Source organism: Conger conger, chromosome 12 (assembly GCF_963514075.1).
Source record: "Conger conger chromosome 12, fConCon1.1, whole genome shotgun sequence".
Lineage (NCBI taxonomy): Eukaryota > Metazoa > Chordata > Actinopteri > Anguilliformes > Congridae > Conger > Conger conger.
This window is the reverse complement of record NC_083771.1, coordinates 2128823-2152904: the sequence shown is the minus strand read 5'-3', so window position 1 is coordinate 2152904 and position 24082 is coordinate 2128823. Positions and strand designations below refer to the sequence as shown.

General features: G+C 56.1%; 17 non-coding genes and 3 pseudogenes across 17 annotated transcripts; all 20 read left to right on the top strand.

Annotated features, from left to right (window-relative positions):
* Positions 1-258: 258 nt before the first annotated feature.
* LOC133106380 (U2 spliceosomal RNA) lies at positions 259-433 on the top strand (annotated as a pseudogene).
* Positions 434-793: 360 nt separating this feature from the next.
* LOC133105847 (U5 spliceosomal RNA) lies at positions 794-910 on the top strand. Its single transcript, XR_009704036.1, has one exon. It is a non-coding gene; the product is annotated as a U5 spliceosomal RNA (small nuclear RNA).
* Positions 911-1343: 433 nt separating this feature from the next.
* On the top strand, positions 1344-1534 carry LOC133106157 (U2 spliceosomal RNA). The gene has a single exon (XR_009704328.1). It is a non-coding gene; the product is annotated as a U2 spliceosomal RNA (small nuclear RNA).
* Positions 1535-1894: 360 nt separating this feature from the next.
* Positions 1895-2011, top strand: LOC133105846 (U5 spliceosomal RNA). Its single transcript, XR_009704035.1, has one exon. It is a non-coding gene; the product is annotated as a U5 spliceosomal RNA (small nuclear RNA).
* Positions 2012-2444: 433 nt separating this feature from the next.
* LOC133106156 (U2 spliceosomal RNA) lies at positions 2445-2635 on the top strand. The gene has a single exon (XR_009704327.1). It is a non-coding gene; the product is annotated as a U2 spliceosomal RNA (small nuclear RNA).
* A 360-nt stretch (positions 2636-2995) lies between these two features.
* Positions 2996-3112, top strand: LOC133105845 (U5 spliceosomal RNA). Its single transcript, XR_009704034.1, has one exon. It is a non-coding gene; the product is annotated as a U5 spliceosomal RNA (small nuclear RNA).
* A 5516-nt stretch (positions 3113-8628) lies between these two features.
* On the top strand, positions 8629-8806 carry LOC133106392 (U2 spliceosomal RNA; annotated as a pseudogene).
* Positions 8807-9166: 360 nt separating this feature from the next.
* On the top strand, positions 9167-9283 carry LOC133105844 (U5 spliceosomal RNA). Its single transcript, XR_009704033.1, has one exon. It is a non-coding gene; the product is annotated as a U5 spliceosomal RNA (small nuclear RNA).
* Positions 9284-9716: 433 nt separating this feature from the next.
* Positions 9717-9907, top strand: LOC133106155 (U2 spliceosomal RNA). The gene has a single exon (XR_009704326.1). It is a non-coding gene; the product is annotated as a U2 spliceosomal RNA (small nuclear RNA).
* Positions 9908-10267: 360 nt separating this feature from the next.
* LOC133105842 (U5 spliceosomal RNA) lies at positions 10268-10384 on the top strand. The gene has a single exon (XR_009704032.1). It is a non-coding gene; the product is annotated as a U5 spliceosomal RNA (small nuclear RNA).
* A 6249-nt stretch (positions 10385-16633) lies between these two features.
* Positions 16634-16812, top strand: LOC133106453 (U2 spliceosomal RNA; annotated as a pseudogene).
* A 360-nt stretch (positions 16813-17172) lies between these two features.
* LOC133105841 (U5 spliceosomal RNA) lies at positions 17173-17289 on the top strand. Its single transcript, XR_009704031.1, has one exon. It is a non-coding gene; the product is annotated as a U5 spliceosomal RNA (small nuclear RNA).
* A 433-nt stretch (positions 17290-17722) lies between these two features.
* LOC133106154 (U2 spliceosomal RNA) lies at positions 17723-17913 on the top strand. Its single transcript, XR_009704325.1, has one exon. It is a non-coding gene; the product is annotated as a U2 spliceosomal RNA (small nuclear RNA).
* Positions 17914-18273: 360 nt separating this feature from the next.
* Positions 18274-18390, top strand: LOC133105840 (U5 spliceosomal RNA). Its single transcript, XR_009704030.1, has one exon. It is a non-coding gene; the product is annotated as a U5 spliceosomal RNA (small nuclear RNA).
* Positions 18391-18823: 433 nt separating this feature from the next.
* Positions 18824-19014, top strand: LOC133106153 (U2 spliceosomal RNA). Its single transcript, XR_009704324.1, has one exon. It is a non-coding gene; the product is annotated as a U2 spliceosomal RNA (small nuclear RNA).
* A 360-nt stretch (positions 19015-19374) lies between these two features.
* On the top strand, positions 19375-19491 carry LOC133105839 (U5 spliceosomal RNA). The gene has a single exon (XR_009704029.1). It is a non-coding gene; the product is annotated as a U5 spliceosomal RNA (small nuclear RNA).
* A 433-nt stretch (positions 19492-19924) lies between these two features.
* Positions 19925-20115, top strand: LOC133106152 (U2 spliceosomal RNA). Its single transcript, XR_009704323.1, has one exon. It is a non-coding gene; the product is annotated as a U2 spliceosomal RNA (small nuclear RNA).
* Positions 20116-20475: 360 nt separating this feature from the next.
* LOC133105837 (U5 spliceosomal RNA) lies at positions 20476-20592 on the top strand. Its single transcript, XR_009704026.1, has one exon. It is a non-coding gene; the product is annotated as a U5 spliceosomal RNA (small nuclear RNA).
* A 433-nt stretch (positions 20593-21025) lies between these two features.
* On the top strand, positions 21026-21216 carry LOC133106151 (U2 spliceosomal RNA). The gene has a single exon (XR_009704322.1). It is a non-coding gene; the product is annotated as a U2 spliceosomal RNA (small nuclear RNA).
* A 360-nt stretch (positions 21217-21576) lies between these two features.
* On the top strand, positions 21577-21693 carry LOC133105836 (U5 spliceosomal RNA). Its single transcript, XR_009704025.1, has one exon. It is a non-coding gene; the product is annotated as a U5 spliceosomal RNA (small nuclear RNA).
* The last annotated feature ends 2389 nt before the right edge of the window (positions 21694-24082 follow it).

Here is a 24082-nt window from a genome sequence, read left to right as displayed (position 1 = left end):
GGGTGGCGGTGGAGATAAGGGTGTGCGCCCAGGTAGAGGGACAGGAGAGGTGGAAAAAGAAATGGGGAAAGGTGAAGGCCGCCTTAGGCCTATAATAGTGGCCTAATAAAATTAGGCCGATGAAAGTGTAAATAGTGTACATAAATTGTTAAATAATGAATGTATATGTGTTGTGTTTGTAGAAAGCGTGAGGGGTTTGTATATTGTTTGTGTTATGTGTGTTTAATGTAAATACAATGTAATGTGATATGTGTGGAAATAAAAGTTTATAAAACAAAAATCTGTTCTTATCAGTTTAATATCTGATACGTCCCCTATCAGGGGACTATATATTAAACGGATTTTTGGCACAGGGAGTCGGAGAAGGAGCTTGCTCCGTCCGCTTCAAGCATCGACCCGTTATTGCAGTGCGTTCGGGAACGGTGCGCCTCTCCAAGTTTTGTGCAAAAAAAGGTTGTGTTTTGTTGTCCTTTACTAGGTGGGTGGGTTGCCCTGTTCTTCCCCCTTTTTGTTTGTTTGTTTGTTTGTTTGTTTTTTTTTGTATGTATGTAAATTGTGTTGTAAATAGGGTGAATATGTGCCCTTGTTGTAAGTGTGCTTGCCTCTGTTTTTTAGCAAAATGATGTAGTTTTCTGTGCGGGACGTAACTGTTTGTTGTCATTGCGCTGTCTCGCTTTTCCCACCTTCCCTCTCGGATTGTCTGTCCGGCCGGCTGGCGGCAGTGGCAACCCCGGGTCAGTGGGAGTGGCTGGGAAGGGGGCCGGAGGCGCCTGGTGCGCTGAAAGGTCACATTTCGCTCGGGTTTCTCTTCAGCACGCACAAATCTTTCGCCTTTTACTAAAGATTTCCGTGGAGAGGAACGCACCTGAGTTTGTGCTATTTTTGGATGCTCCGTCCACAGGACGGGGCAACTTCGAACGGTTTAAGGACAGACGGCAATGTGCGACAGGTATGCGGGTTGCTTGCGAGTCGCCGACTTGCTCGTTTCTGGCTTATCGCCTGCTTGCCGCGTGCGATCGATGCCCCGCTCGCTAAATAGCTTTGGTCGCTGCCTAGAGAGCAGCTATTCGGTAAGTAACTCGGTAGTAAGTACGTCACAGCGTACTCGGTATGTGTTGAGTGTTTTTGGCGGCTGTGCCTGCCAGTGGAGGACAGTGGATCTTGGTGGGAGGAGCCAGCTGAGTCCGGTCGTTACGGTAGCTCGCCGACCGGCCAGTCAGTGCGTGCGCAGGGTTCTTGGGAAGGCGGGGAGGGGGGCCGGCTCCTGGGCCAGGTGGCGTCTTCCCCCGAGCGCGGTCCGGGGCCACCGGGAGGGCGCCGTCGGCAGGGGCCAGTTTGCGGTTATCGCTTCTCGGCCTTTTGGCTAAGATCAAGTGTAGTATCTGTTCTTATCAGTTTAATATCTGATACGTCCCCTATCAGGGGACTATATATTAAACGGATTTTTGGCACAGGGAGTCGGAGAAGGAGCTTGCTCCGTCCGCTTCAAGCATCGACCCGTTATTGCAGTGCGTTCGGGAACGGTGCGCCTCTCCAAGTTTTGTGCAAAAAAAGGTTGTGTTTTGTTGTCCTTTACTAGGTGGGTGGGTTGCCCTGTTCTTCCCCCTTTTTGTTTGTTTGTTTGTTTGTTTGTTTTTTTTTGTATGTATGTAAATTGTGTTGTAAATAGGGTGAATATGTGCCCTTGTTGTAAGTGTGCTTGCCTCTGTTTTTTAGCAAAATGATGTAGTTTTCTGTGCGGGACGTAACTGTTTGTTGTCATTGCGCTGTCTCGCTTTTCCCACCTTCCCTCTCGGATTGTCTGTCCGGCCGGCTGGCGGCAGTGGCAACCCCGGGTCAGTGGGAGTGGCTGGGAAGGGGGCCGGAGGCGCCTGGTGCGCTGAAAGGTCACATTTCGCTCGGGTTTCTCTTCAGCACGCACAAATCTTTCGCCTTTTACTAAAGATTTCCGTGGAGAGGAACGCACCTGAGTTTGTGCTATTTTTGGATGCTCCGTCCACAGGACGGGGCAACTTCGAACGGTTTAAGGACAGACGGCAATGTGCGACAGGTATGCGGGTTGCTTGCGAGTCGCCGACTTGCTCGTTTCTGGCTTATCGCCTGCTTGCCGCGTGCGATCGATGCCCCGCTCGCTAAATAGCTTTGGTCGCTGCCTAGAGAGCAGCTATTCGGTAAGTAACTCGGTAGTAAGTACGTCACAGCGTACTCGGTATGTGTTGAGTGTTTTTGGCGGCTGTGCCTGCCAGTGGAGGACAGTGGATCTTGGTGGGAGGAGCCAGCTGAGTCCGGTCGTTACGGTAGCTCGCCGACCGGCCAGTCAGTGCGTGCGCAGGGTTCTTGGGAAGGCGGGGAGGGGGGCCGGCTCCTGGGCCAGGTGGCGTCTTCCCCCGAGCGCGGTCCGGGGCCACCGGGAGGGCGCCGTCGGCAGGGGCCAGTTTGCGGTTATCGCTTCTCGGCCTTTTGGCTAAGATCAAGTGTAGTATCTGTTCTTATCAGTTTAATATCTGATACGTCCCCTATCAGGGGACTATATATTAAACGGATTTTTGGCACAGGGAGTCGGAGAAGGAGCTTGCTCCGTCCGCTTCAAGCATCGACCCGTTATTGCAGTGCGTTCGGGAACGGTGCGCCTCTCCAAGTTTTGTGCAAAAAAAGGTTGTGTTTTGTTGTCCTTTACTAGGTGGGTGGGTTGCCCTGTTCTTCCCCCTTTTTGTTTGTTTGTTTGTTTGTTTGTTTTTTTTTGTATGTATGTAAATTGTGTTGTAAATAGGGTGAATATGTGCCCTTGTTGTAAGTGTGCTTGCCTCTGTTTTTTAGCAAAATGATGTAGTTTTCTGTGCGGGACGTAACTGTTTGTTGTCATTGCGCTGTCTCGCTTTTCCCACCTTCCCTCTCGGATTGTCTGTCCGGCCGGCTGGCGGCAGTGGCAACCCCGGGTCAGTGGGAGTGGCTGGGAAGGGGGCCGGAGGCGCCTGGTGCGCTGAAAGGTCACATTTCGCTCGGGTTTCTCTTCAGCACGCACAAATCTTTCGCCTTTTACTAAAGATTTCCGTGGAGAGGAACGCACCTGAGTTTGTGCTATTTTTGGATGCTCCGTCCACAGGACGGGGCAACTTCGAACGGTTTAAGGACAGACGGCAATGTGCGACAGGTATGCGGGTTGCTTGCGAGTCGCCGACTTGCTCGTTTCTGGCTTATCGCCTGCTTGCCGCGTGCGATCGATGCCCCGCTCGCTAAATAGCTTTGGTCGCTGCCTAGAGAGCAGCTATTCGGTAAGTAACTCGGTAGTAAGTACGTCACAGCGTACTCGGTATGTGTTGAGTGTTTTTGGCGGCTGTGCCTGCCAGTGGAGGACAGTGGATCTTGGTGGGAGGAGCCAGCTGAGTCCGGTCGTTACGGTAGCTCGCCGACCGGCCAGTCAGTGCGTGCGCAGGGTTCTTGGGAAGGCGGGGAGGGGGGCCGGCTCCTGGGCCAGGTGGCGTCTTCCCCCGAGCGCGGTCCGGGGCCACCGGGAGGGCGCCGTCGGCAGGGGCCAGTTTGCGGTTATCGCTTCTCGGCCTTTTGGCTAAGATCAAGTGGTTTGTGGTGGAGAGAAGCGAACACAGTAAATATGGCAACAAACAACTGGAGAGCTGTAAGGAATACGGTGAGGGTGAAGTGGGCAGGGGTCCCAGGGAGCATGCCACAGAGGGAGGAGTTTGTGAAGGCTTTTGTGGTGGAGAAGTTCTTGCTGACGGAGAAGGAAATCTTGGGCATTCAACGGAACGGAAGGGAGGAATTCGTGGACATCGCCTTTAGGGGACCGGATGCGTTCAAAGCCTTTATGGAGCGGAGTAAGATGGAAGACCTGGGGCCGTTCCGACTCGAGTCCATGGAGAGGAGGAACCACAGGGTGGTAGTGATCAATTTATTTGATATGAACGTGCCGGACGAGGCTGTCGGGAGGTACCTGGAGCGGTACGCCAGGGTGGTGGCTGGACCCAGATACCGGAGGGACGCCTATGGATTCTGGAACGGCCAGAGGGTGTACGAGGTCCTGCTCCGGGAGAGTGACCATGGCTACGAGGGCTACCTCCATCCTCCAGCCCTCTGCATGGTCGAGGGAGTAAAGGGCCACGTTATGTACTCCAGGCAGCCTCCCTTCTGTCGACGGTGCATGGAGGTGGGCCATGTCGACGCGGGGTGCCGGTCGGTGGTATGTTATAACTGTAGACAGCAAGGGCACATGGCGGCGGAGTGCAAGGAGCCACGCACCTGCAACACCTGTGGCTCCAGAGACCACTTCATGAGGGCATGCCCTGAGCGCCGCCGCACCTACGCCGACGCAGCCAGGGAGAGAGCAGCGCCTACACCAGGGCCAGCGGGGGCTGAGAGGCCTACACCAGGCCCAACAAAGGCTGACGGGCCTACACCAGGCCCAAAGGAGGCGGAGAGGCCTACATCAGGCCCAGCAAGGGCTGAGAGGCCTACACCAGGCCTGGCAGGGGCAGGGAGGCCTACACCGGGCCCGGCAGAGGCTGAGGGGCTTATACCAGGCCCAAAGGAGGCAGAGAGGCCTACACTAGGCCCAGCGACGGTGGAGGGGCCTACACAAGGCCCAGCAGAGGCTGAGGGGCCTACACCAGGCCCAGTGGAGGCTGAGGGGCCTACACCAGGCCCAGCAGAGCAGAGCGAGGCAGAGAGCAGGAAGGGGGAGCAGAGAGGGCCTAGGCCGGGCTCAGCCGGGCCTAACATGGAGGAAGGCCCGATCCCGGACACCGACCTGGAGCTCGGCAGCAGGGAGGGGGGGGAGACGGTGGATGAAGGCAGCGACGACTCCGACATGGAGCTGTCCATGGAGGAGGATGCCGTCATCAGGCTGAGGGGAGAGAAGAGGAAGGAGAGGCCTGAGATGGCTGGAGCTCCACCGGGGGGGAGGCAGGCTAAGGCCAAGGCCCCTACCAAAGCCGTGGCTAGGCCCAAGGACTGGGCCGAGGAGGTGGAGAAGGAGATGGGGAGCTTGGAGGCTCCACCGCTAACGGATCCGAGGGGGGCCATGGAGAAGATTTTTGGACAGAGGTAGGCCGGAAGCCAATAAGTCTTTTAATACAGTTTTAGTAATGGAGAGGACTTTCATGTCTCTAAATGCCAGGGGCATAAAGGAACGGGACAAAAGGGTTGCACTGTTTTTATCGCTAAAAGAGGTGCCGTTTGATGTACTGTTCCTTCAAGAATGCCATTTGGGAGGGGGGAAGGATGTGGCCATGTTTAGGAAGGATTGGGGTTTAGGGCCTTCAGTTTGGTCGGTGGGCAATGTCCACGCAGACGGCTTGGGGATTTTGTTTAGGGGAAGGGGGGTAGTGGTCGAGGAGTTCCTGACCATAGTTCCAGGAAGGCTCCTGTGTGTGGATGTTTTGTGGGGGGGGGAAAAATTACGGCTCATAAATGTACATGCCCCGTGCAATATTTCAGAGCGTTTGGCTTTTTTTAAGTTGTTGCCGGTTTTGTTGGCGACGAATAGAGGTATGATTTTGGGAGGGGACTTTAATGTGGCTGTGGATGAAGGGATAGTGGGAGGAAGGAGGGATTTTTCTGTTAGTTATTTAGAAAAAGAGATTTTAGTTAGGTTTTCTTTGTTTGATTGTTTTGGGGAAAATGGCCGACAGGGGGAGGGGTTTACATGGGCGAACTCCAGGGGCTGTAGGAGGAGGCTGGATTATTTTTTTGTTTCAAAGGCGTTTAAGTTGAAAAGTTTTGTGCTGCTACCAAGCTGGGCGTCCGACCATTGTGCAATAAAGTGTGTATTAGAGGGAGGGGAGCGGAAAAGAAGCAGGATTTGGAGCTTTAATGCAGAACTCCTGGAGGATGCAGTTTTTGTAGAGCAGTTCAAGGAGTTTTATTTTGGTTGGAAGGCTTTCAAGGCCCAATTTCCATGTATCTTGGAGTGGTGGGAGGTGGTAAAACAAAGGGTAAGGGAGTTCTGTGAGGCCTATGGGATAGCGAAGAGGAGGGAAGAGAGAGAGAGAGTGTGGGCACTACGGAGCGAACTACAATACTGGGTGGGGGTGGCAAACAGGGGAGGGAGGGTGAACGCAGAGGAGGTAAAGGGCTTAAAAGAAAAGATAAAAACTCATTACATCGGGAGAGCAAGGCGTTTCGCCTTCCTGGCAAGGGTGGAGAGGAGGGAGAAGGATGAGAGGGTAACCCCTTTCTTTTTTAAAGTCGTGAGGGAACGCCAGAGCGACGGATGGATAGAGGCGATAAGGACAGGCCAGGGGGAGGTAAGGAAGCAGGAGGAAAAACTGGACGCCGCGGCGCTTTTTTACTCAGGGCTGTTTGGGAGGGAGGAGAGGGACACAGAGGAGGGGGACAGGCTGGTAGGGAAGCTCTGGAGGAAGGTAAGGGAGGGAAGACAGGAAGCTCTGGGGAAGAAGATAGGCAAGGAAGAGGTAAGGGAGGCCTTGTTCTCCCTAAAAGCGGGGAAGACGCCAGGGAGGGACGGGATCACCAGGGAGCTATATACCCACTTCTGGGGTATAATGGCGGAGGACCTGGTGGAAGTTTTCAACCGGGTGGGAGAAGTGGGGAAAATGCCCCTATCAATGAGGGAGGGGGTTATACACCTGCTGTTCAAGAAGGGCGAGAGGACAGATCTGGGGAACTGGCGGCCAGTCACACTCCTCTGCACCGACTACAAGGTGCTGGGGAAGGTGCTGGCCAACAGGGCCAAGGGGGTTCTGGGGGAAGTGCTGGGACCAGATCAAACCTGTGCGGTCCCAGGAAGGATGGGGACCCAGAATCTAATCTTGCTCAGGGATGTGCTGAGCTGGGCGAGAAGCAGGAAGGTGGGGGTAGGGGTGATCAGCCTGGACCAGCAGAAGGCGTTCGACCGGGTCGATCACGCCTTCCTGGTGCAGGTTCTGGGCAAGATGGGGTTCGGAGTGAGGTTCATTTCCTGGGTGAAGACCCTCTATAGCGGGGCCTTCAGCCGGGTGAAAGTGAACGGGGCTCTGAGCGCGGCGGTGTCGCAGGGAAGAGGGGTGAGACAGGGGTGCCCTCTGTCCCCACTACTCTATGTCTGCTTCATAGAGCCCTTGGCAGAGCTGATGAGGCAGGACAGGGCTTTTAGGGGCCTGCAGATCCCAGGCAGCGGGGGAGAGACTTTGAAGCTGCTGCAATATGCGGACGACACGACTGTGGTGGTCTCCTCGGAAAGGGACATCGAGAGGGTCATGGGCCTGGTGGGCCAGTACTGTCGGGGGTCGGGGTCCAAGGTGAACAACAGCAAGTCGGCAGTGATGGTGACCGAGGGATGGAGAGGGAGGAGGGGGGAGCAGCATGGCCTCGCAGTGTGTGAGGACGGGATGAAGGTGCTGGGGATCCGGTTCAGCAGGGAGAGGGCAGACAGGCTGAACTGGGAACAGTGCCTGGAAAAGGTAAGGAAGAGGGTGGGTTTGTGGAGGGCGAGGGCATTAACATTGACAGGTAAGGTATTAGTGGTGAAGGCGGATTTTTTGCCGCAATTGATTTATTTAGGGAGGGTTTTTCCGATGCCGGCGGTGTGCAAGGTGAAAATGAACCGGTTGATTTTTAATTTCTTGTGGGGAGGGCGGTTAGAGCCGGTAAAACGGGAGGTTTTATTTTTGCCAGTGGAGAAAGGGGGAAGAGGCCTCGTGGATGTGGGCTTAAAGCTAGAGGTGCTAGCTTTAAAGGGCATTTTTGATACCCTGGTGGCGGATGAGGGCCACAAGTGCCGGCACCTCATGAAGATGTGGGTGGGGACAGCAATGAGAGAACTGGTGGGGTGGGACAACAGGGGGCCGAGGGCGGAGGATACCCCGTGGTGTTACGCAAGGGCAGTTCTCTTTTTAAGGGCTCACAGAGAGATCATCATGGCGCAGGGGCTGCGGGACCATAGGGCCCTCTATAAAGCGATCCTGGGCAGGAGGACGAGGGAGGCAGAGAGGGAGGTGGAAAGGTGCGGAGGGCAATGGAGGTGGCTGACGGCCAGGTGGCTCCCAAACCGGGCAGGAGACCTGAATTGGTTGGGCGGTCTGGGAAGACTACCGGTGAGGGAGAGGATGCACAGGGCGGGCACTGCCAGGAGCCCTTTGTGCCCTAGGGGCTGTGGGAGGGAGGAGACGGGAGGGCACGCCCTATGGGAATGCCCTTTCGCAAGAGTGTTCTGGGGTAGGGCAAACAGGGGGGTGTTTCTCCCGGTATGGGCCACAGCAGTGGACAAGGAGGGGGTCATGAGGGCTGCCGGGGTGGGGAGCATGAAGGCGGAGGAGAGGGAGGTTTTCAGCCTCCTGGTGAGCTGGGGGAAGCTGGCCCTGTGGGACAGTAGGAACAGGAAGGTACTGAATCCCTCAGATGGCACGACGGGGGTGCAGTGTTTTAAGGGGTGGGAGAGAAGAGTGGAGGTGGAGATGAGGGTGTGCGCCCACGTAGGGGGAAAAAAAAGGGGAGAAAAGAAATGGGAAAAGGTGAGGGCCGCCTTGAGCCTCTAAGAGGCAAATGTGTAAATAGTGTAAATAAAAGTGTAAATAATGAATATATAGGAGTTGTCTGTGGAAAAGGTAAGGGGTGGGTATACAGTGGGGGTTATGTGTATGTAATGTAAATAAAATGTAAAATGTAATTTGTAAAATAAAAGTTTCTTAAACAAAAAAAATCTGTTCTTATCAGTTTAATATCTGATACGTCCCCTATCAGGGGACTATATATTAAACGGATTTTTGGCACAGGGAGTCGGAGAAGGAGCTTGCTCCGTCCGCTTCAAGCATCGACCCGTTATTGCAGTGCGTTCGGGAACGGTGCGCCTCTCCAAGTTTTGTGCAAAAAAAGGTTGTGTTTTGTTGTCCTTTACTAGGTGGGTGGGTTGCCCTGTTCTTCCCCCTTTTTGTTTGTTTGTTTGTTTGTTTGTTTTTTTTTGTATGTATGTAAATTGTGTTGTAAATAGGGTGAATATGTGCCCTTGTTGTAAGTGTGCTTGCCTCTGTTTTTTAGCAAAATGATGTAGTTTTCTGTGCGGGACGTAACTGTTTGTTGTCATTGCGCTGTCTCGCTTTTCCCACCTTCCCTCTCGGATTGTCTGTCCGGCCGGCTGGCGGCAGTGGCAACCCCGGGTCAGTGGGAGTGGCTGGGAAGGGGGCCGGAGGCGCCTGGTGCGCTGAAAGGTCACATTTCGCTCGGGTTTCTCTTCAGCACGCACAAATCTTTCGCCTTTTACTAAAGATTTCCGTGGAGAGGAACGCACCTGAGTTTGTGCTATTTTTGGATGCTCCGTCCACAGGACGGGGCAACTTCGAACGGTTTAAGGACAGACGGCAATGTGCGACAGGTATGCGGGTTGCTTGCGAGTCGCCGACTTGCTCGTTTCTGGCTTATCGCCTGCTTGCCGCGTGCGATCGATGCCCCGCTCGCTAAATAGCTTTGGTCGCTGCCTAGAGAGCAGCTATTCGGTAAGTAACTCGGTAGTAAGTACGTCACAGCGTACTCGGTATGTGTTGAGTGTTTTTGGCGGCTGTGCCTGCCAGTGGAGGACAGTGGATCTTGGTGGGAGGAGCCAGCTGAGTCCGGTCGTTACGGTAGCTCGCCGACCGGCCAGTCAGTGCGTGCGCAGGGTTCTTGGGAAGGCGGGGAGGGGGGCCGGCTCCTGGGCCAGGTGGCGTCTTCCCCCGAGCGCGGTCCGGGGCCACCGGGAGGGCGCCGTCGGCAGGGGCCAGTTTGCGGTTATCGCTTCTCGGCCTTTTGGCTAAGATCAAGTGTAGTATCTGTTCTTATCAGTTTAATATCTGATACGTCCCCTATCAGGGGACTATATATTAAACGGATTTTTGGCACAGGGAGTCGGAGAAGGAGCTTGCTCCGTCCGCTTCAAGCATCGACCCGTTATTGCAGTGCGTTCGGGAACGGTGCGCCTCTCCAAGTTTTGTGCAAAAAAAGGTTGTGTTTTGTTGTCCTTTACTAGGTGGGTGGGTTGCCCTGTTCTTCCCCCTTTTTGTTTGTTTGTTTGTTTGTTTGTTTTTTTTTGTATGTATGTAAATTGTGTTGTAAATAGGGTGAATATGTGCCCTTGTTGTAAGTGTGCTTGCCTCTGTTTTTTAGCAAAATGATGTAGTTTTCTGTGCGGGACGTAACTGTTTGTTGTCATTGCGCTGTCTCGCTTTTCCCACCTTCCCTCTCGGATTGTCTGTCCGGCCGGCTGGCGGCAGTGGCAACCCCGGGTCAGTGGGAGTGGCTGGGAAGGGGGCCGGAGGCGCCTGGTGCGCTGAAAGGTCACATTTCGCTCGGGTTTCTCTTCAGCACGCACAAATCTTTCGCCTTTTACTAAAGATTTCCGTGGAGAGGAACGCACCTGAGTTTGTGCTATTTTTGGATGCTCCGTCCACAGGACGGGGCAACTTCGAACGGTTTAAGGACAGACGGCAATGTGCGACAGGTATGCGGGTTGCTTGCGAGTCGCCGACTTGCTCGTTTCTGGCTTATCGCCTGCTTGCCGCGTGCGATCGATGCCCCGCTCGCTAAATAGCTTTGGTCGCTGCCTAGAGAGCAGCTATTCGGTAAGTAACTCGGTAGTAAGTACGTCACAGCGTACTCGGTATGTGTTGAGTGTTTTTGGCGGCTGTGCCTGCCAGTGGAGGACAGTGGATCTTGGTGGGAGGAGCCAGCTGAGTCCGGTCGTTACGGTAGCTCGCCGACCGGCCAGTCAGTGCGTGCGCAGGGTTCTTGGGAAGGCGGGGAGGGGGGCCGGCTCCTGGGCCAGGTGGCGTCTTCCCCCGAGCGCGGTCCGGGGCCACCGGGAGGGCGCCGTCGGCAGGGGCCAGTTTGCGGTTATCGCTTCTCGGCCTTTTGGCAAAGATAAAGACGGGAAGAGGATGGGAACGCCGGAAGGTGACGTGCCGACCCACAGGGTGCGGCTGAGGAACACGGTTCGGGTGGAGATGGAGGACGGAGAGAGGAGGAAAGGTTTCACTTTGGATTTTTTTGTGAAGAACATTTTGAAGGAGTTACTAAGGGTTGACAGCGAGACGGTTTTTTGCCTCCAGGATTTTTCCCCACGAGGGTTTTTTGATTTAACATTTGTGTCAGAAGCCGCCTGCTACAACCTGCACCAGAAATTTGTGGAACACAAAGAGGACCCGGCACTGCAAGGGATTACCGTCCATTTGCTATATAACAAGGCCCTGCGACCCCTGATGATCCACCTCTACAACCCCTTTGTTCGGGAGGAGGACATCCTGGCCTTCCTGCTCAGGTACTGTTCAGATGTGAGGGAGGGGGTGAAATTGAAAGACAGATTTGGTTTTTGGAACGGGAAAAGACGTTTTAATGTCCGTTTTAAGCAGGATCCTTCAGGGGTGGGGGGGGTAGCACATCCTCCTGGGGCCTTCTCCATAGGCCCGGACAGGGGCTACCTGGTATACCCAGGGCAACCTTTGTACTGTCGTAGGTGTGGATTGTATGGGCATGTTAAGGCGGTGTGCTCCACTGACCGATGTAGGCATTGTGCATCGGCGGAGCATGCTACAAGAGACTGTGTGGCCCCGAAAATGTGCAGTCTTTGCGGGAGTGTGGAGCACCTTTTCCGGGCCTGCCCAGAAAGGGTGAGGTCGTTTGCGGCCCTGGTGCAGGGTGAGTTTGGGGCCTACTCTGGGCCTCCTGGAGGTCAAGCACGGCCTAGCACCAGGAAGGCCGGGCGAGAAGCAGGGGAGTCGGCTACGGAGGGAGGGCAGGCTTCGGAGCACGGGGCTGGGCCTTCCAGCACTACTAGCCCAGGCTCTGCGGCGGCCTTGGCCACTAGGCCGGATCAGGAAGGGGTGGGGCCTGGTGGGCTGGCTCCGGTTCCGGAACCATCCCTGCATCCTGGGCACAGGAGCGAGACCTCAGCTTTGGAGGAGCCACGGAGGGGCGCGGAGGGGAGTACAGAGCAAGAGGCAAGGGGGTCCAGTGAGACCATGGAGGCTTGGTCTGGGTCGGGTCCGGCTTCCGGTCGGGCTCCGGTTTCCGGTCCGGGTCTGGCTTTGGGTTCCGGTCCAGCTCCGGGTTCCGGTCCGGCTCCGGATTCCGTGCGGGCTCCGGGTTCCGGCCCGGGTCCGGCTCTGGGGTCCGGTCCGGCTTCGGATTCCGGTTCGGGTTCCGGTCCGGCTCCGGATTCCGGTTCGGGTTCCGGTCCGGCTCCGGGTTCTGGTCCGGTTCCGGGTTCCGGTCTGGGTCCGGATTCCGGTCCGGTCCGGGCCTACTCACCGGGGCAGATCTTCGGGCCTTCCTCGCGTCCTGGCCTGGGTTTGGGGCTTGGGGCAGTGGTGATGAAGGCGAGGGTCTGGGCGGAGGAGTCCGGAGTCCCAAGAGAGGGTTCGCCGGAGCTATTTTCCCCTTTGTCGGTGCCTCCTGTGGAGGAGGTTTTGTCCCCGGAGGCGGAGGGAGCGGCTATGTGCACCACTGCGGACCTGCAGACCCCGTTGGCGTGGGGGGACAGCCCTCCTCCAGAGGGAGAGGTGCCGGAGTGGGCGCAGGTGGCAGCACGGAAGCGGGTTCGCTCGGGGGACACGAACGGGAGAGAAGCAAAGGCAGGACCGGGCATCCCTCTGCAGAACAGGTTCCTGGCCCTTTCAGACTCGGCGGAGGGGGAGGCCCAGGAGGTGGACATTGAGGTGGACCTGGAGGAGGCATCCGGAGCCTCTGCGGCCTCAGCGGGACCGGCAGTCAGCCCGGCTTCCCAGTTTGCAGGCTGGGATGTGGCGGGGATCACAGGGGTGATGGGGATGGAGAAAGGACTCGAGGGAGGGGGGGACTCCTCTGAGAAGGAAGGGGATTGAAGGTCAGTAAAAAATTTTTTGTTAAAAAAATGGTGGTAAATGTAATCACTTTGAATGTGCGGGGTTTGAGAAACTCGGGGAAGAGGCAGGCACTTTTTGCCTCTTTAGCGGCGACAAGAGGGAAGGTTTTTTTGTTACAGGAGGTGCACCTTCGGGACATGGGGGATGTACTGGGTTTCTCAGAGGAGTGGACGTGGGGCCCATCGGCGTGGTCGGTGGGCAGCGTTCATGCCGATGGGCTGGGGATTTTGGTGAAGGGCGCTGATATGGAAATCCAGGAGTCTGTGGACATTGTGGCGGGGCGGGCGATGTACGCAGACGTTAATCAGGGTCCTTTTAAAATAAGAATTTTTAATGTGTACGGGCCAACTCGGAGTGGGCGGAGGCTGGAGGTTTTTAGGGAGCTGGTGCCCAGTCTGTCCACCTCCAGGCGGATAATCCTGGGGGGGGACTTTAATGTGTCGCTGGATGGGGGTGGGGCTAGCGCTGCTGGGGGGGGGGATTTTTCGGCAAGAGCGCTGGCGGAGTTGGTCAGGGATTACGGCCTGGTCGACTCCTTCCGGGCGGCACATCCGGCGGCTCCAGGCTTTACCTGGCGGAATTCCAGGGGAGCTGCGAGCCGCCTGGACTACATTTTTGTGCCGAAGGAGTGGGTGGGGGTGACCGCCACGCTGCAGCCTTCATGGGCATCTGACCATGACATGCTGCAGGTGGCGGTCCCCATTCCCAACACGCAATGGGGGCCAGGCTACTGGAAATTGAATACCTCCCTAATGAAATCCAGGGCGTTCCAGGAGGCCTTTCGAGGCTTTTATAAGGCCGTGAGGGCACTGCGGGGGTTCTACTCCACAGTGGTAGACTGGTGGGAGGCGGCAAAAGTGCGTTTCGGCCTTTTTTGCCAAAGGTACAGCATGGCGCAGCGGCGGAGGGAGCGGACGGAGGTGAAGAAGTGGCTAGACGCCTTGGCGTATATGCACACCCAGCTCAACAGGGGGAGGGCAGTGAGGTGGGAGGCCTATGAGGGGGCGAAGGAGAGGGTGAGAAGCCTCCTGGAGGGGAGGGCTAAGGCCTTGGCCTTCCAGGGCCGGCTGAGGGAGATGGAGGAGGGGGAGAAGCCCACTGCTTTTTTTTTTCAGGCTGCTGAGGCTCGGAGGAAGGCCGCCGTGATCTCTGGGTTGAAAGGGGAAGCGGGGCTGGAAACGGGGGTCCCGGAGATGCTGGGGATCGCGGAGGGCTTCTTCCGAGACCTCTTCAGCAGGAGAGAGTGCGACCCGGAGGAGCAGGAGGCACTGCTGGGGTGTGTGGTGCCCCGGTTGGGGCGGGAGGAAGGGCAGGCGCTGGAGGCGGAGCTCAGTTTGGAGGAGCTGACAGGGGCGCTCCGCTCCATGAGGGAAGGGAAGGCCCCGGGGCATGACGGACTCCCGTGGGAGTTCTATAGGGAGTTTTGGGACATCATTGGTCCGGATCTCATGGAGGTTTTTCAGGCGCTTCTGGAGGGGGGAGCGCTGTCGGCCTCCATGAGAAAAGGAGTGGTGTCGCTGCTCCACAAGGGAGGGGACAGGGCTGACCTAAAGAACTGGCGTCCAATCACCCTGCTGACGGCGGACTATAAGCTGCTGGCCAAAGCAGCTGCGGTCCGCCTGAAGCAGGTGATGGACGTCCTGGTCAGCCCTGACCAAACTTGTGGGGTACCGGGGCGGTCCTGCAGCTGGAACCTGGTTCTGCTGCGGGACACAATTGACTGGGTGCGCGATCGGGGCCTTCCTCTGGCGGTGGTCAGCATCGACCAGGAGAAGGCCTTCGATCGGGTGCAGCACGCCTTCCTGTTCCGGGTCCTGCAGCGGATGGGTTTGGGCCCCCATTTTCTGTCCTGGTTGCGCATTCTGTACAGGGGAGTGTACAGCTGTGTGAAAATAAATGGGTTTCTGAGCGGGGCTGTGGAGCAAGCGGGGGGGGTGCGGCAGGGGTGCCCAATCTCCCCGCTGCTCTACGTCCTGTTCATGGAGCCCTTCGCAGAGCTGGTGCGTCGGGACCCAGGTGTGGACGGGGTGAGGATCCCAGGGGCTGCAGGGGCCGAGTTGAAGATCCAGCAGTATGCTGATGACACAACAATTTTTGTGTCTTCAACTCGGTCCCTGGCAAGGGTGAGAGTCCTGGTGGACAGGTTTGCGGCAGGGACGGGCTCCAGGGTGAACCTGTCCAAGTCCTCAGTCCTGCTGTGTGGCCGGTGGAGAGAGGAGGTGAGGGACTATGGTGGCTGGGAGCGGTGCCAAGGGGGACTGAAGGTGTTGGGGGTGCGCTTCTTTCCCCAGGGCAGTGGTGAGCGGAACTGGGAAGAACGTATGGCGCTGGTGAGATCGCGGCTGGGGGTGTGGGCACGCAGGCGGCTGTCGCTGACTGGGAGGGTGGTAGTGGTGAGGGCTGTCCTGCTCCCGCTACTCTTGCATCTGGCCTACGTCTTCCCAGTTCCTGCTAGGATCAAGGTGGCCCTGACCAGGGCCATGTTCAAGTTTCTGTGGGGAGGGAGGTACGAGTACGTGCGTCGCGACCTCATGTACATGCCAGTGGACATGGGGGGTCGCGGCGTGCCGAGAATCCCCCTGAAGCTTGACGCGATATTTACAGCTTTCGCATGTAGAATGGTCCTGGAAAGGGTCCCACATAAGTGCTACCACTTCGCCCGTCTCCACCTGGCAAACGCGCTGAGGCACTGGGTGCCGCTGACCCACGTGGCTCCACGGGCAGAACAGCAGTCCCCGGCCTATCAGGCGGTGCAGCGCTTCCTTAGGCAGTGCCCGGCTCCAGTGGAGAGGGAGAGACTTCTCCAGCACAGGCTGCTGTATAAGAGCATTGCGGGCAGGCAAGTGGCAGGTCCTGAAGGGGTGCCGCTGAACCTCGAGTGGGGCAAGGTGAGCGGGGGGAGGGCACCAGGGGTGGTGCGGGACCTCCACTGGCTGTGCGCGATGGGCAGGCTGTCGGTGCGGGAGGTGCTGCATCGCCATGGGTGCAGTGCCAGTCCACTCTGTCCAAGGGGCTGTGGGCTGGTGGAGTCGGTGGCTCACGCCCTATGGGAGTGCCAGTTCGCAAGGGTGTACTGGGGGTTGGTGCAGGGCCTCCTCGGTGGGGTAGGGCCTGCTTTCACCCTGAGCAGAGAGAGAGTCCTGTATAGGCGGGGGCTGGCAGCAGTGGGAGCTGTGGCTGAGGGTGTAGTGTGGGAGGTGATAGGGTATGGCAAGTGGGTGCTGTGGGAGGACAGGATGGCAGCAGTGGGGACGAGGCTGAGGGTCCTGACTCCCAGCCAGCTCTACTATAGGTTCTCGGGGAGGGTAGCGGAGAGAATAAGGGGGGATGGGGTGGTGCACGGGTGGGAATGGGTGCGGGAGTACTGGGGAGGCCTGGAAAGGCTCTTCCTCTGGGAGGGGGGTCCTGGGAATATGTAAGCATGTAAATAGAATGTATGTGATTGGGGTGGTTGGGTTCGGGGTTTGTGGGGTGGGGTGGGGTGGGGTGGGGTGGGGAGGGGGGAGGGTGGAGGGTGGGGTTCTTCTTGTTGTTTTTGTATTTGTATTGTTTTTGTTGTTGGAGTTGTTTGTTTGGGGTTTTGTAATTAGGGTAAGTGGGGGGTGGGAGTGGGTGGGGTGGGGGGTTGTATGGTTGTTTCGGTTCTGTTTTTGTTTGGTTTGAAATGTGTTGATACAGTGGGAATGTGTTGGGACTGTGGGACTTCAGGGGAGGGTGGGGTTTTGAGTTTACAGTTGTTAAGAGGATGTGGTTTGGAATTTGTTTGTTTATTGTTTGTATGAAAATGTAATGAGGTTGGTGCGGACCAATAAATTAATTTAAATACAAAAAAAAAAAATCTGTTCTTATCAGTTTAATATCTGATACGTCCCCTATCAGGGGACTATATATTAAACGGATTTTTGGCACAGGGAGTCGGAGAAGGAGCTTGCTCCGTCCGCTTCAAGCATCGACCCGTTATTGCAGTGCGTTCGGGAACGGTGCGCCTCTCCAAGTTTTGTGCAAAAAAAGGTTGTGTTTTGTTGTCCTTTACTAGGTGGGTGGGTTGCCCTGTTCTTCCCCCTTTTTGTTTGTTTGTTTGTTTGTTTGTTTTTTTTTGTATGTATGTAAATTGTGTTGTAAATAGGGTGAATATGTGCCCTTGTTGTAAGTGTGCTTGCCTCTGTTTTTTAGCAAAATGATGTAGTTTTCTGTGCGGGACGTAACTGTTTGTTGTCATTGCGCTGTCTCGCTTTTCCCACCTTCCCTCTCGGATTGTCTGTCCGGCCGGCTGGCGGCAGTGGCAACCCCGGGTCAGTGGGAGTGGCTGGGAAGGGGGCCGGAGGCGCCTGGTGCGCTGAAAGGTCACATTTCGCTCGGGTTTCTCTTCAGCACGCACAAATCTTTCGCCTTTTACTAAAGATTTCCGTGGAGAGGAACGCACCTGAGTTTGTGCTATTTTTGGATGCTCCGTCCACAGGACGGGGCAACTTCGAACGGTTTAAGGACAGACGGCAATGTGCGACAGGTATGCGGGTTGCTTGCGAGTCGCCGACTTGCTCGTTTCTGGCTTATCGCCTGCTTGCCGCGTGCGATCGATGCCCCGCTCGCTAAATAGCTTTGGTCGCTGCCTAGAGAGCAGCTATTCGGTAAGTAACTCGGTAGTAAGTACGTCACAGCGTACTCGGTATGTGTTGAGTGTTTTTGGCGGCTGTGCCTGCCAGTGGAGGACAGTGGATCTTGGTGGGAGGAGCCAGCTGAGTCCGGTCGTTACGGTAGCTCGCCGACCGGCCAGTCAGTGCGTGCGCAGGGTTCTTGGGAAGGCGGGGAGGGGGGCCGGCTCCTGGGCCAGGTGGCGTCTTCCCCCGAGCGCGGTCCGGGGCCACCGGGAGGGCGCCGTCGGCAGGGGCCAGTTTGCGGTTATCGCTTCTCGGCCTTTTGGCTAAGATCAAGTGTAGTATCTGTTCTTATCAGTTTAATATCTGATACGTCCCCTATCAGGGGACTATATATTAAACGGATTTTTGGCACAGGGAGTCGGAGAAGGAGCTTGCTCCGTCCGCTTCAAGCATCGACCCGTTATTGCAGTGCGTTCGGGAACGGTGCGCCTCTCCAAGTTTTGTGCAAAAAAAGGTTGTGTTTTGTTGTCCTTTACTAGGTGGGTGGGTTGCCCTGTTCTTCCCCCTTTTTGTTTGTTTGTTTGTTTGTTTGTTTTTTTTTGTATGTATGTAAATTGTGTTGTAAATAGGGTGAATATGTGCCCTTGTTGTAAGTGTGCTTGCCTCTGTTTTTTAGCAAAATGATGTAGTTTTCTGTGCGGGACGTAACTGTTTGTTGTCATTGCGCTGTCTCGCTTTTCCCACCTTCCCTCTCGGATTGTCTGTCCGGCCGGCTGGCGGCAGTGGCAACCCCGGGTCAGTGGGAGTGGCTGGGAAGGGGGCCGGAGGCGCCTGGTGCGCTGAAAGGTCACATTTCGCTCGGGTTTCTCTTCAGCACGCACAAATCTTTCGCCTTTTACTAAAGATTTCCGTGGAGAGGAACGCACCTGAGTTTGTGCTATTTTTGGATGCTCCGTCCACAGGACGGGGCAACTTCGAACGGTTTAAGGACAGACGGCAATGTGCGACAGGTATGCGGGTTGCTTGCGAGTCGCCGACTTGCTCGTTTCTGGCTTATCGCCTGCTTGCCGCGTGCGATCGATGCCCCGCTCGCTAAATAGCTTTGGTCGCTGCCTAGAGAGCAGCTATTCGGTAAGTAACTCGGTAGTAAGTACGTCACAGCGTACTCGGTATGTGTTGAGTGTTTTTGGCGGCTGTGCCTGCCAGTGGAGGACAGTGGATCTTGGTGGGAGGAGCCAGCTGAGTCCGGTCGTTACGGTAGCTCGCCGACCGGCCAGTCAGTGCGTGCGCAGGGTTCTTGGGAAGGCGGGGAGGGGGGCCGGCTCCTGGGCCAGGTGGCGTCTTCCCCCGAGCGCGGTCCGGGGCCACCGGGAGGGCGCCGTCGGCAGGGGCCAGTTTGCGGTTATCGCTTCTCGGCCTTTTGGCTAAGATCAAGTGTAGTATCTGTTCTTATCAGTTTAATATCTGATACGTCCCCTATCAGGGGACTATATATTAAACGGATTTTTGGCACAGGGAGTCGGAGAAGGAGCTTGCTCCGTCCGCTTCAAGCATCGACCCGTTATTGCAGTGCGTTCGGGAACGGTGCGCCTCTCCAAGTTTTGTGCAAAAAAAGGTTGTGTTTTGTTGTCCTTTACTAGGTGGGTGGGTTGCCCTGTTCTTCCCCCTTTTTGTTTGTTTGTTTGTTTGTTTGTTTTTTTTTGTATGTATGTAAATTGTGTTGTAAATAGGGTGAATATGTGCCCTTGTTGTAAGTGTGCTTGCCTCTGTTTTTTAGCAAAATGATGTAGTTTTCTGTGCGGGACGTAACTGTTTGTTGTCATTGCGCTGTCTCGCTTTTCCCACCTTCCCTCTCGGATTGTCTGTCCGGCCGGCTGGCGGCAGTGGCAACCCCGGGTCAGTGGGAGTGGCTGGGAAGGGGGCCGGAGGCGCCTGGTGCGCTGAAAGGTCACATTTCGCTCGGGTTTCTCTTCAGCACGCACAAATCTTTCGCCTTTTACTAAAGATTTCCGTGGAGAGGAACGCACCTGAGTTTGTGCTATTTTTGGATGCTCCGTCCACAGGACGGGGCAACTTCGAACGGTTTAAGGACAGACGGCAATGTGCGACAGGTATGCGGGTTGCTTGCGAGTCGCCGACTTGCTCGTTTCTGGCTTATCGCCTGCTTGCCGCGTGCGATCGATGCCCCGCTCGCTAAATAGCTTTGGTCGCTGCCTAGAGAGCAGCTATTCGGTAAGTAACTCGGTAGTAAGTACGTCACAGCGTACTCGGTATGTGTTGAGTGTTTTTGGCGGCTGTGCCTGCCAGTGGAGGACAGTGGATCTTGGTGGGAGGAGCCAGCTGAGTCCGGTCGTTACGGTAGCTCGCCGACCGGCCAGTCAGTGCGTGCGCAGGGTTCTTGGGAAGGCGGGGAGGGGGGCCGGCTCCTGGGCCAGGTGGCGTCTTCCCCCGAGCGCGGTCCGGGGCCACCGGGAGGGCGCCGTCGGCAGGGGCCAGTTTGCGGTTATCGCTTCTCGGCCTTTTGGCTAAGATCAAGTGTAGTATCTGTTCTTATCAGTTTAATATCTGATACGTCCCCTATCAGGGGACTATATATTAAACGGATTTTTGGCACAGGGAGTCGGAGAAGGAGCTTGCTCCGTCCGCTTCAAGCATCGACCCGTTATTGCAGTGCGTTCGGGAACGGTGCGCCTCTCCAAGTTTTGTGCAAAAAAAGGTTGTGTTTTGTTGTCCTTTACTAGGTGGGTGGGTTGCCCTGTTCTTCCCCCTTTTTGTTTGTTTGTTTGTTTGTTTGTTTTTTTTTGTATGTATGTAAATTGTGTTGTAAATAGGGTGAATATGTGCCCTTGTTGTAAGTGTGCTTGCCTCTGTTTTTTAGCAAAATGATGTAGTTTTCTGTGCGGGACGTAACTGTTTGTTGTCATTGCGCTGTCTCGCTTTTCCCACCTTCCCTCTCGGATTGTCTGTCCGGCCGGCTGGCGGCAGTGGCAACCCCGGGTCAGTGGGAGTGGCTGGGAAGGGGGCCGGAGGCGCCTGGTGCGCTGAAAGGTCACATTTCGCTCGGGTTTCTCTTCAGCACGCACAAATCTTTCGCCTTTTACTAAAGATTTCCGTGGAGAGGAACGCACCTGAGTTTGTGCTATTTTTGGATGCTCCGTCCACAGGACGGGGCAACTTCGAACGGTTTAAGGACAGACGGCAATGTGCGACAGGTATGCGGGTTGCTTGCGAGTCGCCGACTTGCTCGTTTCTGGCTTATCGCCTGCTTGCCGCGTGCGATCGATGCCCCGCTCGCTAAATAGCTTTGGTCGCTGCCTAGAGAGCAGCTATTCGGTAAGTAACTCGGTAGTAAGTACGTCACAGCGTACTCGGTATGTGTTGAGTGTTTTTGGCGGCTGTGCCTGCCAGTGGAGGACAGTGGATCTTGGTGGGAGGAGCCAGCTGAGTCCGGTCGTTACGGTAGCTCGCCGACCGGCCAGTCAGTGCGTGCGCAGGGTTCTTGGGAAGGCGGGGAGGGGGGCCGGCTCCTGGGCCAGGTGGCGTCTTCCCCCGAGCGCGGTCCGGGGCCACCGGGAGGGCGCCGTCGGCAGGGGCCAGTTTGCGGTTATCGCTTCTCGGCCTTTTGGCTAAGATCAAGTGTAGTATCTGTTCTTATCAGTTTAATATCTGATACGTCCCCTATCAGGGGACTATATATTAAACGGATTTTTGGCACAGGGAGTCGGAGAAGGAGCTTGCTCCGTCCGCTTCAAGCATCGACCCGTTATTGCAGTGCGTTCGGGAACGGTGCGCCTCTCCAAGTTTTGTGCAAAAAAAGGTTGTGTTTTGTTGTCCTTTACTAGGTGGGTGGGTTGCCCTGTTCTTCCCCCTTTTTGTTTGTTTGTTTGTTTGTTTGTTTTTTTTTGTATGTATGTAAATTGTGTTGTAAATAGGGTGAATATGTGCCCTTGTTGTAAGTGTGCTTGCCTCTGTTTTTTAGCAAAATGATGTAGTTTTCTGTGCGGGACGTAACTGTTTGTTGTCATTGCGCTGTCTCGCTTTTCCCACCTTCCCTCTCGGATTGTCTGTCCGGCCGGCTGGCGGCAGTGGCAACCCCGGGTCAGTGGGAGTGGCTGGGAAGGGGGCCGGAGGCGCCTGGTGCGCTGAAAGGTCACATTTCGCTCGGGTTTCTCTTCAGCACGCACAAATCTTTCGCCTTTTACTAAAGATTTCCGTGGAGAGGAACGCACCTGAGTTTGTGCTATTTTTGGATGCTCCGTCCACAGGACGGGGCAACTTCGAACGGTTTAAGGACAGACGGCAATGTGCGACAGGTATGCGGGTTGCTTGCGAGTCGCCGACTTGCTCGTTTCTGGCTTATCGCCTGCTTGCCGCGTGCGATCGATGCCCCGCTCGCTAAATAGCTTTGGTCGCTGCCTAGAGAGCAGCTATTCGGTAAGTAACTCGGTAGTAAGTACGTCACAGCGTACTCGGTATGTGTTGAGTGTTTTTGGCGGCTGTGCCTGCCAGTGGAGGACAGTGGATCTTGGTGGGAGGAGCCAGCTGAGTCCGGTCGTTACGGTAGCTCGCCGACCGGCCAGTCAGTGCGTGCGCAGGGTTCTTGGGAAGGCGGGGAGGGGGGCCGGCTCCTGGGCCAGGTGGCGTCTTCCCCCGAGCGCGGTCCGGGGCCACCGGGAGGGCGCCGTCGGCAGGGGCCAGTTTGCGGTTATCGCTTCTCGGCCTTTTGGCTAAGATCAAGTGGATTGTGGTGGTGAGAAGCGACTAAACAGTAAGTATGTCTTCGAATAACTGGAGAGCAGTGAGAAATACGGCGAGGATGAAGTGGGCAGGAGTTCCTGGGGGCATGCCACAACGAGAAGAGTTCGTAAAGTCTTTCATTTTGGAGAAGTTTCTTTTGTCAGAGAAGGAAATCCTGGGGATCCAGCGTAATGGAAGGGAGGAATTTGTAGACGTCGCCTTCAGGGGGCCGGATCCTTTCAAGGCCTTCATGGAGCGGTGCAAGAGGGAAGACCTGGGGCCATGGAGAGTGGAGTCCATGGAGAGGAGGAACCACAGGGTAGTGATTATCAATCTTTTTGATATGAACGTGCCGGACGAGGCGGTCGGGAGGTACCTCGAGAGGTACGCCAGGGTGGTGGCCGGACCCAGATACCGGAGGGACGCCTACGGTTTCTGGAACGGCCAGAGGGTGTACGAGGTCCTGCTCCGGGAGAGCGACCATGGCTACGAGGGCTACCTCCATCCTCCAGCCCTCTGCATGGTCGAGGGAGTGAAGGGCCACATAATGTACTCCAGGCAGCCTCCTTTCTGTCGGCGGTGCATGGAGGTGGGCCATGTCGACGCGGGGTGCCGGTCGGTGGTCTGCTATAATTGTAGGCAGCAAGGGCACATGGCGGCGGAGTGCAAGGAGCCACGCACCTGCAACACCTGCGGCTCCAGAGACCACTTTATGAGGGCATGCCCGGAGCGCCGCCGCACCTACGCCGACGCAGCCAGGGAGAGGGCAACGTCTACACCAGGGCCAGCGGGGGCTGAGAGGCCTGCACCAGGTGCAGCAGAGCAGGAGAGGCCTACACCAGGCCCAGCAGGGGCAGGGAGGCCTACACAAGGGCCGGCAGAGGCTGAGGGGCCTATACCAGGCCCAGAGGAGGCAGAGAGGCCTACACCAGGCCCAAGGGAGGCGGAGGGGCCTACACCAGGCCCAGCGGAGGCGGAAGGGCCTACACCAGGCCCAATGGAGGCTGAGGGGCCTATACCGGGCCCAACGGGGCCTAGCACCGGGGAAGGCCCGATCCCAGACACCGATCGGGGTCCCGACAGCATGGAGGGGAGGGAGACGGCGGATGAAGGCAGTGAGGGCTCCGACATGGAGTTGTCCACAGAGGAGGAGGCCGTCATCAGGCTGAGGGGCGAAAAAAGGAAGGAGAGGCCGGAGATGGCTGGAGCTCCATCAGGGGGGAGGAGGGCTAAGGCCAAGGCCCCGACCAAAGCCATGGCTAGGCCCAAGGACTGGGCCGAAGAGGTGGAGAAGGAGATGGGGGACGCGGAGGCCCTGATACCGACGGAACCCGAGCGTATGATGGAGAAGATCTTCGGAAGGAGGTAGGCTGAGAGCCTGTATATCCGTTTTGATATAACTTCTCAAATGGAGAAAACTTTCATGTCTTTGAACACTAGAGGCATAAAAGACAGAGATAAGCGAGCGGCACTGTTTTTATCATTTAAAGACGTGTCGTTTGACGCGATGTTCCTGCAGGAGTGTCATTTGGGAGGAGGGAGGGATGTCGCCAAGTTTTGCAAAGATTGGGATATGGGGCCTTCGGTCTGGTCAGTGGGCAATGTCCACGCCGATGGGTTGGGGATTCTGTTTAAGGGAAGGGGGATGGTGGTTGAGGAATTCCTGTCGATTGTTCCAGGGAAACTGTTGTGTGCTGATGTTTTGTGGGGAGGGGAGAAGTTTAGGCTCATAAATGTGCATGCCCCATGTAATATTTCTGAGCGTTTGTGTTTTTTCAAGATGTTGCCGGTTTTATTGGCGACAAATCGATGTATTGTTTTGGGGGGGGATTTTAATGTGTCGGTGGACGAGGGGATAGTGGGAGGGAGAAGGGATTTTTCAGTTCTGTATTTAAAAAAAGAGATTTTGGTTAAGTTTTCTTTGTT